A 16959-nucleotide genomic window follows, 5' to 3' on the forward strand; every position below is an offset into this window, starting at 1 on the left:
ATGATCATCAATAGGAAAGCTTAAAGCATGGCTTGTCTCTGATGATGCATGCTTATTGTCTATCTGGACCCCATTATTGATGCTTGCATCAAGACCCAATGTGAAGTGGGATTACCTACTAAGTTTATGCATATCAATAAGTGGAGGAACAAAACTTACCTAGATTCTCCTAGTAATAGTGAGTGAATTGAGAAAAGCCTAGCTTAAGAATTTGGTGCCTGCGAATTTGAATTGTAGTTTAAAAAAGTGTCCTTAGTGGCAAACTAGGCCCAAGTCCCTTGAAAAAGGGCATCGAAGAAGGTGGGAGCCTTATTGTGCTTGGACCTCATCATAACAACGACGCTATCTATGAGTCAAGTTGTTTGGGAATGCAGCCCCAATTGGGTGATAAATTTTATCCAAGGCTGAATATGGTGAAAAACTAATAGCAAACGAGTACCATAAGGGAAAGATGAAAATGACTTTGAAAAGAAAGTTAAAAAATACTTAAAATTGTCATGAGGGAAGTAGATAAGGGCTAATGATACACCTCAATCAGATATGGAACAACGAGAACTAATCCATTGACCAAAAAGGGCATGGACGAATGCAAATTGTAATGGTAGCCCAAGCTTGAGCTTTTGATATGCCTACAAAAATGTCATCACTACAATCATGAAATGCAGCATGCATTTTTTCGGCATGCCTCAACCCCTACATGCTCTCGGCATTGGCCTACGGGCTCTTACCTTAAAACATAGACCATGGAGTCTTTCATGTGTGCGAGTGAATGAGAAAACCTATAAGGTGTAAGAAAGTTGATTGGTAGGAACCCCTGCGGGTGCACCGCTAACCGATATTGAGCTTCTAAGAAGGGTTGAATGTGTGCATATGCTTATTAAGACCCAAAATATGGTAAACTATGCTTGAGCAAGGTGAAGCCAAAGGAAACTCTGGTGAAGGTCCATAGCAATATTGATGTGAAATCATATGTCTTAGGCATAAGGGTGAAGGACTAATCAAATTGTCTAGTGTCTAGTTCCCTTTAAAGTATCCTTCAAGATAGTTGGAGCCCTTAGTGAGTTCTATCGGGTAAAGCTAGTGATTGGAGGCATAGAGGGCACAATGCCCTCGACCTATTCTTAAACTTAAAATAAGTAGGACAGTGTGACTACTTTGTTAAGCCAAACCATGGAATTGAGAGCTTCAAGTAGGCCATTTTTGATAAGTAAAACTAGTAATGCATGATGAACTAGAAGCCATGTTAGAGTGCTTAATGGTACACTAACCTTGAACCCATAAAGGGTGTTGGTCGATTAAGACGACAAGATGGTGGTCATGGAAATCAAAATCAACTAATGAGTGTGTAATAACTCAATTGTCAAATCAACTAGCCCCGAAAAATGGATGGTGCTTAAGTGTGTAACCTATACCTAACCGTTGGGGTAAGGACTAGGCCCTAATGAGTAAGAGGGAGTGATGGTAATCACAAAACTCAAAGCACAAGCCTGGGCAGAATAGCCATTGGTGTAGATCTCGATGGTAGTAGCAAATATTCAAATAAAAAATTTGAAGGCCAAAGAGAGGAAAGGTTCCACATGAAAGGCACTTGCACATGGGTTAGTCAATCCTAAAAGTTTGATAGCATGTCTAGCATGAGCTTTAAAAGAGAATCGAGTTAAAAGTCTTGAATCAAGATGTGACAACTAACAGCAACAATAAGGAGTCTAAAGACGTCAAGATGAGCCATGTAGAGAGTTATCAATTTTATTTAATGGCCTACCCACCCTAGAAATAGCTTAGCTAAAGGTAGGCTCCAATAGCCGAAAGAGCACCACATGTCGCATGGTGTCTAGTGTAGCCTTGACAGCCTATGAAAATCCAGAGGATCGAGTGTTGTCTACCCTGGGTTATACTCATAACTACATCAAGTCTCCAAGGTGAATAGCCTCTAGTCAATGGAACAATATAGGCAAGGGAAGTTAATAAAATGGATCTGCAATCTTAGGAAAAAGATTGGTTTTGAACGCTAGGCATAAGGGTCCTAATCCCAAACTTGTCAATTGTTGGTGCACTACTCAAGCTACTCACATGGCAAGAGTGGGTTATTGCATGCTAGATGGGGGATGGATTAAGAATGGTACATTCGGGGGCCTTTCTCAAGTGATGAACAGTTAAGTTAGAACTACTATAGACAATGGGGAATTTGATTGTTTAAATTAAACACAGCATTTCGATTGTCCTTGTGGATGCTCACACAATGTGATTTCTGCCTACTGCTTTGAATGTCAGTGAAGAAATTCAACCAAGTGTGGGTCAATAGTAGGAGTAACTATGACTCTATTAAGGTAGCCAAATGCCTCATCATCTAATTAGTGATGTGCGTGAATGGATTAACAAAATTCTCACTATCCCTATTAACTATATAGCAAAACTATAGCCAAAGGAATAGGCTCGGTAAAATCTATAGGGAAAGACCTTATTGAGCTTGACTCTAGTTTGACTTAGTGAAATGACTTGAGAGGTGTAGTATAAGTGGAAGCACTAAGGAAAAATTGAAATCACACTACTTTTAACATTATTTTATTTATTTCATGAATTAGAGGTGGGGCATGACCCTTTCTTTTACACCCAAGGTTGGCTTTGGTTGATCAATCTAGGCAGATGACATTGCCATGTAGGGAGTTTTGCTAGGGAGCCACATCTATTAAAAGATAAGTAAGTATCCTAAGATGAGCTCAACAAGAAAAAAAATCTCATTTGGAACAAAAGGGCAAAAGCTCATTTGATTCTAATTTCTTGTACAAATATAAATCATGAAAACGTGGCCTATTGATCCTTTAAACCTTTGAAATTTAAAGCTAGAGGTGTCAAAAAAGTTACCACAAGGATAACTAGCTCATGGTAGCCAAGCGTTCATAGTGACAATGCTTTTTGATCCTTCAATGTTGGCTTTTCCTATTATTGTGAAACAAAATTCACCAAGAGTTGGGTTGTCCTCCCACCAATAGGAAAGATGAGCTAGGTTTAGACCATCATGAGAAAAGTTCCTTTTACCCTACTGATGGTAGTGTCACAATAGTAATTTAGCCTAGTACGAGTGGAATAATTGATTCACTTAGTTGGTCATCACGCTTGGATGAAAAGCCAGTGGCACAAAGCTACTATGCACTGAATTATGACTAAACACCTCTAAGTCAAAATTTGGGCTAGAAGTGATGCACATGCCTATTGCCTGATTGCTAACCTATAGTAAGGCTCCGTGGACCCCAAGGGCATGTGTCATAGGTGTAGCCCTCACAGTGGACAAGCCTTGCTAGCCTCCTTGGAATCGAGTGATGGGTAGAATCTTTTACAAATGACTTAAATGCTTGATAGGGTATTGTAAGTGCCAAATAACCTTATTGCCATGATCCACTGAGATTTAGCCCTTTGTTGCTTCGATTCATCTGTCCCCCCCACACACCCACTAAAGTCCTTTAACTTTATTTTTTTACACTACATGCCTCTAAGGTTAGGGATGAATGGTCTTCTCCATTGCAACCTATTTGGCTGGGTGATGACATCCCTCTCTCAAGTGTCCAAGTAAATGACAATTGAATGCCCTTGGTATTTGTTACAGGGGTAGGCTCACCCTTGGTGCAAACACTTGCCTAGAACTCCATTGGCACACATTGGCCCTTGGTGTCGATTGTTGCCTTAAACACCATTAATAGCATCTGGCCGTTGGTTGGTGTGAGCAATCACATCCAACACCATTGGTGGATGCTGCCTGTTGTTACCTCAGACACCATCCATAGATGCTTGCCCTTCCATGTGGGATGTTGCCTCAGAGACCATCACCAGATGCTGGCACTTAGAACAAGCACTTGCATCAACTAGCATTGATGCAAATGGGCCTTTAGTGTGGGTTATTAGCTCAAACACCTCTTTAGTAGATGCCGGTGTCACAGGTTTTGACCTTAGACTCAAAATCCGTATGGCCTTAGGCTTAGAATCTCCTCTTTTATGCCTAAGTCAGCCTAAAACACAAGCGTGCGGGCACTAGAACAATAGGAAAGGCTGATTATGCAAGTTAAAGAGAAATAGGATAACAAGGCAGAATGCTAGAAATGCTCTTGTATTCACTGAAATAGAAATGTTTGATGGTGTACAAATGAGGGTGGAGCAGCCCTCTATTTATAGTTAAGGCTCCAACTTACACTTAATGGCAATATCCCTAGAATAAAGGCTAAAATCATGGGATTACACAGATTACAATCAATCAGGATTCTAACTCCTAATTTCTAGGGTCAACCAAATCTACCAGGAGGCTCTTGCTGATCTTGTAAGCTTTCAGAAGCTTCTCTTGTCCAGCACCTTAGGCCCTTCTGGACGTGGTATGGGCAGCGTGTATACCAGGCCTTGGCCTCACGGGCTGGCCTGCAAGCTGGGCGGGGGTTCTGGCCTCGTTTCCTAGGCCTTGTGTGCAAATAACTGCCAGTGCACCTAGTCTGCAGGCCTCAACCTCTAGCTCACCTGTTGGTGTGCCTGATGTGCCTGGCACGCCTGTCCAGGGTGTGACATTCTCCCTCACCTGATTGTGCAATGCCCTCGTTGCGTTCTTTGCATGGTACTACCTGATCTGGTCCCTGAACTATAATAAGTCCTCTGCTAGTTCCCAGCTCACCTCACTATCTGAAAGTCCCTTCTAGCGCACCAAGTACTCTTGTCTTAGTTGATAGTTCTTCCGTCTCACCTCCTGATCAGCTATGATGCTGTGGACCTCATTCTCATATGAGGCCCTTACTCCCAATGGCCCACTTTTTGACTCTACCCATCCTGGATCTCTTTCATCCTCATAGAACAACTTAAGCATGCTTACATGGAACACCAGGTGTACTTTCAGCTTAGGTGGCATATCCAGCTTGTAGGCTACCTTGCCTACCCTCTTCACTACTCAGAAAGGTCCCTCATACCTCTAGACTAGGCCTTTGTGCAGCCCTCTGTGGTGCACAATGGGATGCAGCTTCACCAACACCAAGTCTCTAACCTGGAACTGCATGCCTCACCTATTTTGGTCTACCCACTTCTTCGACCTCTTTGTCGCCTTATGTAGACAGACTCTGGCCAAGTCAGTTTGCTCTTGCCATGCCTTGGTAAACTTGTACGCTATTGGATTCAGCCCTGTATAACCTATAGCAATCAGACTGGGTGTTAGTGGTTGTTGCCCTATCACAACCTCAAATGGGCTCTAGTTCGTTGCCTCGCTCATTTGCAAGTTGTAGGAAAACTGCACAACATCTAGCAGCTTTGGCCAGTCCCTTTGTGTGGCACTCACATAGTGCCTGAGGTAGACCTCTAATAATCCATTCACACATTCTATTTGCCCATCGATCTACAGATGCATGCTAATGGAAAAGTTCAAGTCTGACCCCAACAGCTTGAACAACTCAATCCAGAACCTGCCCGTGAAATGCCCGTCTCGATCACTAACAATGGTCCTCGACACTCCCCAATACTTAACCATGTTCTTTAGGAACAATCGAGCTGCCTCCTCAGTTGGGCACTCTTTGGTTGCTGGAATGAAGATTCCATACTTGGAAAACCTGTCCACCACTACCATGATGCTTCCAAACCCTTCTGCTTTTGGTAGACCGACTATAAAGTCTAGAGAAACACTCTCCCATGGTCATTCTGGCACTGGCAATGGCTCTAAGAGACCGTCTGGTTTCTTGAGCTCCATCTTGTCCTATTGGCACACAAGACAAGTCTTCACATAGGCCTCCACATCGTCCCTCATGTGTGGCCAGTAGTACCGTTCCTCGATCAACGCCAAGGTGCGGCTCACTCTTGGGTGTCCAGCCTACCTTGAATCATGACAATCTTGCAAAACTTCCTTGCGGAGGTTCTCATGCTACAACACAAACAGTTTACTACCCCTGGTGTACAACAAACCATCTTGCATCCAAAATCGCCTAGTCTTACCTTGTTGGGCGTACTCCATAAAAGCCTTGACTGTAGGATCATGCTCAAGTCCTTCCTTGATACGCGGCACCAGTGACCCCTCTGGTTGGCTAATGGCAACAATGTTAGCCTTCTTGCTCAGAACGTCTGCCACTAGGTTCGCTCGTCTTAGCTTGTACTCCATCTGGAAATCAAATCCTGCAAAATGCTTATGATGAAATAGAATCGGTGCACCATATGGTGCCTTCAATGGCCTGATGAAGCCAGCATCAACTAACTCTTTGAGTTCCTTCCTTAACTCCTCCAACTCTGGTGGGGACACTCGATAAGGGGCTCTAACTGGTGGCTTGGCCTTAGACACTAGCTCAATCTTGTGGTCCACCTCCCTCTTAGGTGGTAGCTAGCTAGGCAACTTTGTGAGCATCACATCACTAAAGGTCTTCAGCACCTTTAGCACCTCTAAGGGTGACTCGATCTCCTTCTCCCTTGGCTCATCATATTTTAGGGCTGCCAAGAAGGTGTCTTCTTGTCTGCTTACCGCGTTGGAAAATTGGATGGCTGACACCACCCGTGACCCAACTCCAAACCCTCTCTTCAATGGCACTAGGCATTGGCACCGTGCATCCAAGATGCAAACATAATCAGTAAAAGGCACAAGGAGGACGTTAATTTGAACAAGGAAATCCAACCCAATCACAAACTCATAGTCATCAAGGGGTATTACCTCTATGGTCTCCTTGCCTTTCCTGTCTCCAAGCTGTAACTCCACTCCCCGTGCTACTCCAATGGCTGGAACCTCCTTGGAGTTCACCGTTTTAATGGCACCAGTCCCTTTCTACACCTTTAGTCCAAGCTTCCAGGCTCCATCACCTAAAATAAAAAGATGTGAGGCACCTGTGTCTACCAGTGCGCTCACCTTATGACCTTCAACAATCAGATCCACAAACATCAAGCCATTTGGCTTACGGCTCCCCTTACTCTGGACAGCATTGAACACCAATGACCCAAGCTTTACTGCCTCTGACTCTGGCTCCTCGTCAGACTTTTTGTCTATAGCAGCCAGCTTGCCCTTCTATGGGTAATTATGTGCTATGTAGCTCCCTCCACATAGTTAGCATGCTAGTGGCTCTCGGTCCCCTTTTGCTTTCCACTTGCCTGCTGGTGGCTTCCTCTCGCCATCTCTGGTTGAATGGTCTCAGTCCACATCCTTGGACTCTCAGTCACAGCCCTTCCTCTTGGACTATTTCTTTCGGTCCTTATCGTCCCTGAACTTACCCTTGGGCTTGGAAAACTCAAACTTGTTCAGAGGCTTGAACTCTATCAAGGCCTCAACAGTAGTCATGGCTTTAGTCAAGTCATGAACTCCCCTTTGTTGTAGCTCATTCTTCACCCACAGTTTCAGCCCATCCATGAAAGCAAATAAGGCATCCTTCATGCCTAGATTCAAGATCTGTAGCATCAGTTCAGAGAATTTCTAGACATACTCCCTTATGTCCCCTTGCTGGCTAAGCCAGCGTAATTTTGCCCATGCCTCATCATCAGCATACTCCGGGTAAAATTACTCTCTGAACTCTTTTTGAAACTCTACCCAGGTTCCAATCTTGGTGCTCCCACGCCTGACATCATCACACCTGTGCCTCTACCACAATAAGGCTACATCAGTGAGATACATAGCAGTGGTGCTTACCTTTATCGCCTTGTCTTGCATGCCCATGGCCTGGAAGTACTGCTCCATACCCCATAGGTAGTTGTCTACTTCCTTGGCTGCCCTAGTCCCCTTAAACTCCTTAAGCTTGGGGACATCCAATCTGGACTTGGACACTCTAGCAAACATGCCATTCCTAATGGCAGTCTTACAAGAAACGAGCTGACTGGCAAGCTCCTCTATCCGCTAGTGCATGGCCTCCATGCCATCTCGTAAAGTCTGCACTTCAGCCTTCAAGGCCTCATTCTTTTGGGTGATCATGTCCATGCCTTTGTTGAGAGCAGCTTGCAGCTCACCTTGGATCTCCTCCCCCATGAAGTCTAGCTATGCAATGTGAGTCTCCACTTCCTCAAGCTTTTCCCCCATGTCACCCATGGTCACCTCTACCTTGGCCAGCCTACCATCCATGGTAGACTAGATATCTCTTGAACTGGCTTTCCTACCTCTTCCACACCCCTGTTCTTGGGCCTTTGGTTATTGGTTAGCAACGTCACTTTAGGATGCCATCTCCACAATCATGATCTAACCTGCACAACACAAACACGCAGAATTGAACATGCTCTGATACCAACTATCACGGGCTCCGACCTTAGACTCAGAATTCGTACGGCCTTAGGCTTGGAATCTCTTTTTTTATGCCTAAGTTAGCCTAAAACACAAGCGTGCGGGCACTAGAACAATGGGAAGGGCTGATTATGCAAGTTAAAGAGAAATAGGATAACAAGGCAGAATGTTGGAAATGCTCTTGTATTCACAGAAACAGAAGTGTTTGATGGTGTACAAATGAGGGTGGAACATCCCTCTATTTATAGTTGAGGCTCTAGCTTACACTTAATGGCAATATCCCTAGAATAAAGGCTAAAATCATGGGATTACACAGATTACAATCAATCAGGATTCTAACTCCTGATTTCTAGGGTCAACCAAATCTACCAGGAGGCTCCTGCTGATCCTACAAGCTTTCAGAAGCTTCCCTTGTGTGTCCAGCAGCTTGGGCCCTTTTGGATGTGGTACGAGCAGCTTGCATGCCAGGCCTTGGCCTCACGGGCTGGCCTGCAAGCTGGGCAGGTGTTCTAGCCTCGTCTCTTAGGCCTTGCATGCAAATACCCGCCAGTGCCCTGGTCTACGGGCCTTAACCTCTGGCTTGCCTGCTGGTGCACCTGATGTGCCTTGCACGCCCGCCTAGGATGTGACATTGTCATGGGTTGAGACTTAAGCTCCAAACCCATGTGGCTCTGGAAGCCAAGCATTCACCCTTCCGGTGTCCCGATCAGCCTAACTGCCACGGTTCACACCCTTGTGAGGTATTGTCCACTCTGGCCCCCTTGGCCTCACGGTTTTGTCCTATAAAAGGTGCTTCACATGGCAGAGGTGGTGTGAACCCTTATATACCCCAGTGACTTTTCTATTATGTTTGATGTGGGATTCATGACTCCTCTTTAGGTCCGTGACACTGGCACTTGGTGCAGCATGTGTAGCATAACTTGCCCTCCAAAAGCACTTGTTTGCCCGTCAATCACCATCGACACCAAATGATACTCTATGCATCTGTCATAAGTACAAGGTCTTAAGCCAAACTCCATATGTTCTTGGAAAAGGAATTGACTTTGTCTAGCTAAGTCAACCTATAAAATGCAAGTGCTCAACATTATTCCAACTTGTCAAAATTTGTGCTATAGTACTACGCCTTTTAAAAGCATATAAATACTAATCCTCTTAGAATCTGACCATGCTCCCACACCTCAATCATCAGTGCCTACACTTGGGTTTGACTGTATGCTTGCACATTGCTCACTATCACACGCACCTAGGCCTGGCTTAATTCTTCCAAACTTGAACACTGTGCCTGAGCCTTTAGAGTCTTGATCATTGCCCATGCCACTGTTTTAGGCTAGTTCTCCATGACCTAGGCCTTTAGTAGGCATAAAGGCCTGGTCCCCATGTCTTTCAGACCCTATCCCACTAGAACTAGAACTGCTCCTTGACTCAAAGAGAATTTTTAGGCTAAAACTAGTGTCATGGTTAGCCCTTTGTATACCTCGGTCTTGCCATGACTAACCTTAAGCTAAGCAGTAGTTGAGGCCTCGTGGTCAGGACAATGGTCCTGAAGCTCTGCATGAGTAGTATAAGCTAAAAAACATGATGCTAATAGAGTGGGTGAGCAATGTATGCCTTATTCCCAAGATAGGTAGACAAGTGCAAGCCAGTGTGTGGGTGCCCTAGAGCCTGGTAGTTAGTTGGGTTCTATCGGTCAAAAACATGTGCAAGCACCCTTAAGTGGGTTGGTGGAGTAACGAGTAGGGATGGGTGAAGAAAGGACCTAACCCCTTACATGACTCAATTAATGCTTGCATCATAACCCCAGGTCAAGTAGGATTACCCACTGAGTTTAAGCATATCAAGAGGCAGAGGAAAATAAACTTACCAAGATCTTCTAGTAATTATGAGCAAACCAAAAATACCTAGCTTGAGAATTGGGTGCCCCTAGTATCTGAATTACATTATAAAGAAGTGTCTTTAGTGGTGGACTAGGCCCAACTCCCTTAGAAAAAGGCATTGGAGAGGGTGAGAGTCACGTTATGCCTAGACCTTATCACACAACAAGGCACTATCTATGGGTCGAGTTGTTTAGGAATGCAACCCCAATCGGGTAAGAAATTTCATCCAAGGCTAAAAATGGGCAAGAGACTAATAGCAAATAAGAGAGTGTGATAGTCATAAAAAACTAGGGGCACGAGCATAGGCAGAGTGACCATTAGTATAGATATTGGTGGTAGTAACAAATATTCAAATGAGAACTTTAAAGGCCAAAGAGGGGAAAAGTTTCATTTGAATGACACTTACACATGGGTTAGTTGATCTTATGAGACGAAAGAAGCTCGTTTGACAACATGTCTAGAGTGAGCTTCAAAAGGGAATTCGATTAAAATTTTTAAACCAGGATGTGATGGTTGATGGTAACATTAAGGAGTTTAGAGACATCAGTGGTGCCTCGAGAAGAGTTATCTTTTCTATTTAATGGCCTATCAACCATAAAAATGACTTACTCGGAGGTGGGGTCTAGTTGCTAGAATAGCACCACACATCACATAGTGTCTAGTGCACCCCCAACGACCCTTGAAAATCTAAAGGATTGAGTGCCATCCATGCCTAATAGTACTCATAACCATATCAGGTCTCCAAGGTGTATAGCCTCTAGTTGATGGAACAATGTAGGCAAGGGAACTCTACAAAATGAAACCATAACCTTGGGAAAAAGATTAGCTTTAAGGGTTAGGCATGGGGTTCCACGTCCTGAGCCTATCAGCTACTCTTATAGCAAGAATGGGTCACTGCATGCTTGTTAGGGGATGGACTAGGAACAACTCCCTCAAGGGCCTTTCTCGAATGATGAACAGTTGATTAAAAATTGGTACAAACAAGGGGAATCTAATTGTTTAATTAAAACAAAGTATTGCGATTGTTCTTGTGGATGCTCACACAATGTGATTTTTGCCTAGTTCTCTAAATGTCAAAGTGAAGAAATTCAACCAAGCATAGGTAAATGGTGGAAATAACTATGACTCTTGAATGAGCCAAATACCTTATCATCTTATTAGTGATGTGATGAGATTTCCACTATCCCTATCTACTATCTAGCAAAACCACAACCAAGGGAATAGGCTTGGCAAAATCAGCAAGGAAAGAAAACCTTGTTTAGCTTGACTCTAGTCTAACTTTGTTAAATGACTTGAAAGGGGTAGGATAAGTGCAAGCTGTCAAATGAAATTGAAATATCACTACTTTTAACGTTATTTTACTTATTTCATGAATCAAAGGTGGGCACAACCCTTTCTTTTAAGCCCAAGGCTAGCCTCGATTAGTCAATCTAGGTGTTTGGTTGGGGTGGTACATATGTTAAAGATAATGTCGGCGTCTTAAGATGAGCTCAACAAGAACAAAAATCTCGTATGGAAAGAAAGTGTAAAATCTCATTTGAATCTAATTTCTAGTAAAAATATGAACTATGAAAGCATGGTCTATTAATCATTTAGACCTTCAAAAATTGAAGATGGAGGTGTTAGAAAAGTTAATACAGAGATAACTAGCTTGTGGCAGCGAAGCATTCATAGCAACATTGCTTTTTGATCCTTTGATGTCACTCTTCCTATCATTGGGAAGTAGAATTCACCAAATGTTGGATTGTTCATCCACCAATAGGGAATATGAGTTGGGTTAAGACTGCAGTGAGACAAGTTAGTGTTACCCTACTGATGGTAGCATTGCAATAGTAATTCAACCTAGTGTTAGAGAAGCCATTAATTCATGTAATTAGTCATTGCGCTGGGTTGAAAATCCAGTGGCATGAAGCTACTATGCATTGGATTATGGCTAAATGCCTCTAAGATAGAATCTGGGTTAAAAGTGATGCATGTGCCATAGGTGCAACCCTCTAGGTGGACAAGCCACATGGGCCTACTTTGAGCTCAATTCCCACTAATCGACGGGTAGAATCCTTTGTAGATGACTTAAATACATGATAGGGTATTGTAAGTGGTAGAGTGGCTAGCTGACATGATCCACTAAGATTTAGCCTATTGCCACTTTTATTCATCCCTCCCTCCCCACACTTATTGAATTCCTCTCACTTTATTTTTTTAAATTGCATCCCTTAGGGGTTAGGGATGAATGATATTTTCAATTGCAATCGATTTAGCTAGGGGATGACATCCCACCCTTGAGCATCCAAGTAAACGATAACCCAATGCCCTTGGAATTTGTTACAGGGATGGGCTTGCCTTTGGTGCGAGCACTTACCTCAAACTATATTGGCACATGTTGGCCCTTGGATCAGTTTTACCCATACACCATGGAATGCATCTGGCCCTTTGTTTGTGTGGGCAGTCACATCCAACACCATCAGTAGATGCTGGCTCATTGTTGCCTCGAACATTGTCAATAGAAGCTAGCTCCTTGGTTTGAGATGTTACCTCAGACACCATTGCTAGACGCTGGCACTTGGTATGGGCACTTGTCTTAACCACCATTAACATAAGTGGGCCCTTGTTCAAGTTGTTGCCTCAGACACTTTTTTAGCAGATGTTGGCACTTAGGGTAAGTTGTTACCTTGTACACCTCTCTGTAGATGCTGGCACTTGGTGTAGCATGTGTACCATGACCTTCTTACCCAAGGCACTTGTCTTCCCCTCAATCACCATCAGGACCAAATGGCGTTCGGTGCATGTGTCATGGGCTTTGGTCTTAAGCCAAACTCTGTGCAGCCTTGGATAGGGAATTGACTTTGTTTGCCTATGTTAGCCTATGAAACTCAAATGCTCAATATAATTCCAACTTGTCAAAAATTATGCTATAGTACTGAGCCTTCTTAAAACCTATAAATTTGATCCTCCTAGGACTGTGTTCAAGCATGCCTACACCTAGGTTAGATCATGCACTTACACCTTGATCATCTGTGCCCACACCTAGGTCTAACCATGTGCTTATATCATGGACCTAAGGGAGAGTCTTGAATCCCACATCAAACATAATAGGAGGGTCACTGGGGTATGAAAGGGTTCACACCACCTCTGCCTTGTGAGGCATATTTTGTAGGATAAAACCATGAGGCAAGGGGGCCAGAGCGGACAATACCTCATAAGGGTGTGAACCGTGGCAGGAAGGCTGATCTAGGATGTCAGATGAGTGGATGCCTGGGTCCCAGAGCCACACATTTGGAGCTTAAGTCTCGACCTGTGACAAGTGGTATCAGAGCTAGCCCTCAACTGTTTGATCTATGCCAAGCGCCTCGAGGGAGGTAGGCAGGGTGGCTAGCCTCCGTGATGAGGGCATCACGAGGTTGGGTGCGAGAGAATATCACAGACCTAAGGGAGAGTCCTAAATCCCACATCAAACATAATAGGAGGGTCACTGGGGTATAAAAGGGTTCACACCACCTCTGCCTTGTGAGGCACCTTTTGTAAGACAAAAACATGAGGCCAGGGGGGCTAAAGCGAACAATACCTCACAAGGGTGTGAACCGTGGCAGGAAGGCTGATCTGGGACTTCAGATGAGTGGATGCTTGGGTCTCGGGCTGCACGGGTTTAGAGCTTAAGTCTTGACCCGTGACAAGTACTATCACGGGCTCTGACCTTAGACTAAGAATCCATACGGCCTTAGGCTTGGAATCTCCTTTTTCATGCCTAAGTCAGTCTAAAACACAAGCGTGCAGGCACTAGAATAATAGGAAGGGCTGATTACGCAAGTTAAAGAGAAACAGGATAACAAGGTAGAATGCTAGAATATGCTGTATATTCACTGAAATAGAAGTGTTTGATGGTGTTCAAATGAGGGTGGAGCAACCCTCTATTTATAGTTGAGGCTCCAGCTACACTTAATGGCAATATCCCTAGAATAAAGGCTAAAATCATGGGATTACACATATTACAATCAATCAGGATTCTAACTCCTGATTTTTAGGGTTAACCAAATCTACCAGGAGGCTCCTGTTGATCCTGCAAGCTTCTAGAAGCTTCACTCATGTATCTAGCACCTTGGGCCCTTTTAGATGTGGTGCAGGTAGCCTGTATGCCAGGCCTTGGCCTCACGGGCTAGCCTGCAAGCTGGGCGGGTGATCCGACCTCGTCTTCTAGGCCTTGCGTACAAATACCCACCAGAACACATGGTCTGCGGGCCTCAACCACTGGCTCACCTGCTGGTGCAACTGATGTGCCTGGCACGCCTGGCCAGGGTCTAACATTCTCCCACAACTGATTGCACAATGCCCTCGTTGTGTCTTCTACATGGTACTACCTGATCTGGTCCCTGAACTATCATAAGTCTTCTGATGGTTCCCAGTTTACCTCACTATCTAAAAGTCCCTTCCAACGTACCAAGTACACTTGTCTTGGTTGATAGTTCTTTCGTCTCACCTCCTGGTCAGCTATGATGCTATGGACCTCATTTTTATATGAGGCCCTTGCTCTCAATGGTGTACGCTTTGACTCTGCCCGTCTTGGATCTCCCTTATCCTCATGGAACGGCTTGAACATGCTTACATGGAACATCAGGTGTACCTTCAGCTTGGGTGGCATATCTAGCTTGTAGACAACCTTGCCTACCCTCTTGACTGCTCAGAAAGGTCCTTCATACCTCTAGACTAGGCCTATGTACAGCCCATTGTGGCACACAATGGGATGCAGCTTCACCAACACCAAGTCTCCAACCTGGAACTGCACATCCCGCCTATTTTGGTCTGCCCACTTCTTCAACCTCTTTGCTGCCTTGTGTAGACAGACTCTGGCCAAGTCAGTTTGCTCCTGCCATGCCTTGGCAAACTTGTATGCTACTGGATTCGACCTTGTATAATCTGCAGCAATCAAATTAGGTGTTAGTGGTTGTTGCCCTATCACAACCTCAAATAGGCTTTGGTTCGTTGCATCACTCCTTTACAAGTTGTAGGAAAACTGCACAACATTTAATAGCTTTGGCCAATCCCTTTGTGTGGCCCTCACATAGTGCCTAAGGTAGACCTCCAATAGTCCATTCACACGCTCCGTCTGCCTATCGGTCTACGGATGCATGCTAGTGGAAAAGTTCAAGTCTGACCCCAATAGCTTGAATAGCTCAATCCAGAACCTGCCCGTGAAATGCCCGTCCCAATCACTAACAATGGTCCTCAACACTTCCCAGTACTTAACCATGTTCTTCAGGAACAATCGAGCTGCCTCCTCGGCTGGGCACTCTTTGGTTGCTAGAATGCAGATTCCATACTTGGAAAACCTATCCACCACTACCATGACGCTTCCAAACCCTTCTGCTCTGGGTTGACCGACTATAAAGTCTAGAAAAACACTTTCCCATGGTCACTTTGGCACTGGCAATGGCTCTAAGAGACCACCTGGTTTCTTGAACTCCACCTTGTCCTGTTGGCACACAAGATAAGTCTTCACATAGGCCTCCACATTGTCCCTCATGTGCGGCTAGTAGTACTGGTCCTCGATCAACTCCTAGCTGCAGCTCGCTCTTGGGTGTCCAGCCCACCTTGAATCATGACAATCTTGCAAAAGTTCCTTGTGGAGCTTTCCATGCTGCGGCATAAATAGTCTACTACCCCTGGTGTACAACAAACCATCTTGCATCCAAAACCGCCTAGACTTACCTTACTGGGCGTACTCCATAAGAGCCTTGGCTGTACGATCATACGCAAGTCCCACCTTGATGTGTGGCACCAATGACCCCTCTGGTTGGCTAATGGCAGCAAGGTTAGCCTTGTTGCTTAGGGCATCTGCCACTAGGTTTGCCGACCTTGGCTTGTACTCAATTTGGAAATCAAATTCCACAAGAGAATCTTGCCATCTCGCCTACTTGAGGGATAGCTTTTTCTACGTTTAGAAGTAGCTGGTCGCCACATTGTCCATCCTCACTATGAACCTCGACCCCAACGAGTAATGGCACCAAGTGCGCAAGCAGTGCACCACTATAGTCATCTCCTTCTCTTGGGCCGTGTATTTGCGCTCAGTCTCATTCAGCTTGCTACTCTCGAATGTGACTGGATGTCCCTCCAACTCTGGTGGAGACATTCGGTAAGGGGCTTTAGCTGGTAGCTTGGCCTCATACACCAGCTCGATCTTGTGGTCCACCTCCCTCTTAGGTGGTAACTAGCTAGGCAGCTTTGCAAGCATCACATCACTAAAGGTCTTCAGCACCTTTAGCACCTCAAAGGGTGACTCGATTTCCTTCTCCCTTCGCCTATCATATTTCAGGGCTGCCAAGAAGGTGTCTTCTTGTCTGCTTACCACCTTGGCAAATTGGATGGCTGACACCACCCGCGACCTAACTCCAGACCCTCTCCTCAATGGTAGTAGGCATTGGCACTGTGCATCCAAGATGCAAACACAATCGGTAAAAGGCACAAGGAGGGCGTTAATCCAAATAAGGAAATCCAACCCAATCACAAACTCATAGTCATCAAGGGGTATTACCTCTATGGTCTCCTTGCCTTTCCAGTCTCCAAGCTCCAACTTCACTCCCCGTGCTACTCTAATGGCTGGAACCTTCTTGGAGTTCACCATTTTAATGGTACCAGTCCTTTTCTGCACGTTTAGTCTGAGTTGTCGGGCTCCATCACCTGAAATGAAAAGATGTGAGGCACCTATGTCCACTAGTATGCTCACCTACTGACCCACAACCATTAGATACGCAAACATCAAGCCTTTTGGCTTGTGGCTACCCTTACTTTGGATAGCATTGAGCACCAACGACCCAAGCATTGCTGCCCCTGACTTTGGTTCCTCATCAGACTCCTTGTCTATAGCAGCTAGCTTGCCCTTTTGTGGGCAATTACATGCTA

General features: G+C 44.8%; 2 pseudogenes; both read left to right on the top strand.

The window, feature by feature from the left end:
- The first annotated feature begins 91 nt into the window (after nt 1–91).
- On the top strand, nt 92–3428 carry LOC149514337 (25S ribosomal RNA; annotated as a pseudogene).
- A 6558-nt stretch (nt 3429–9986) lies between these two features.
- Nucleotides 9987–12224, top strand: LOC149514338 (25S ribosomal RNA; annotated as a pseudogene).
- The last annotated feature ends 4735 nt before the right edge of the window (nt 12225–16959 follow it).

This window comes from Durio zibethinus, chromosome 16 (genome assembly GCF_047325235.1).
Source record: "Durio zibethinus cultivar Kanyao isolate XHJ-2024 chromosome 16, ASM4732523v1, whole genome shotgun sequence".
Lineage (NCBI taxonomy): Eukaryota > Viridiplantae > Streptophyta > Magnoliopsida > Malvales > Malvaceae > Durio > Durio zibethinus.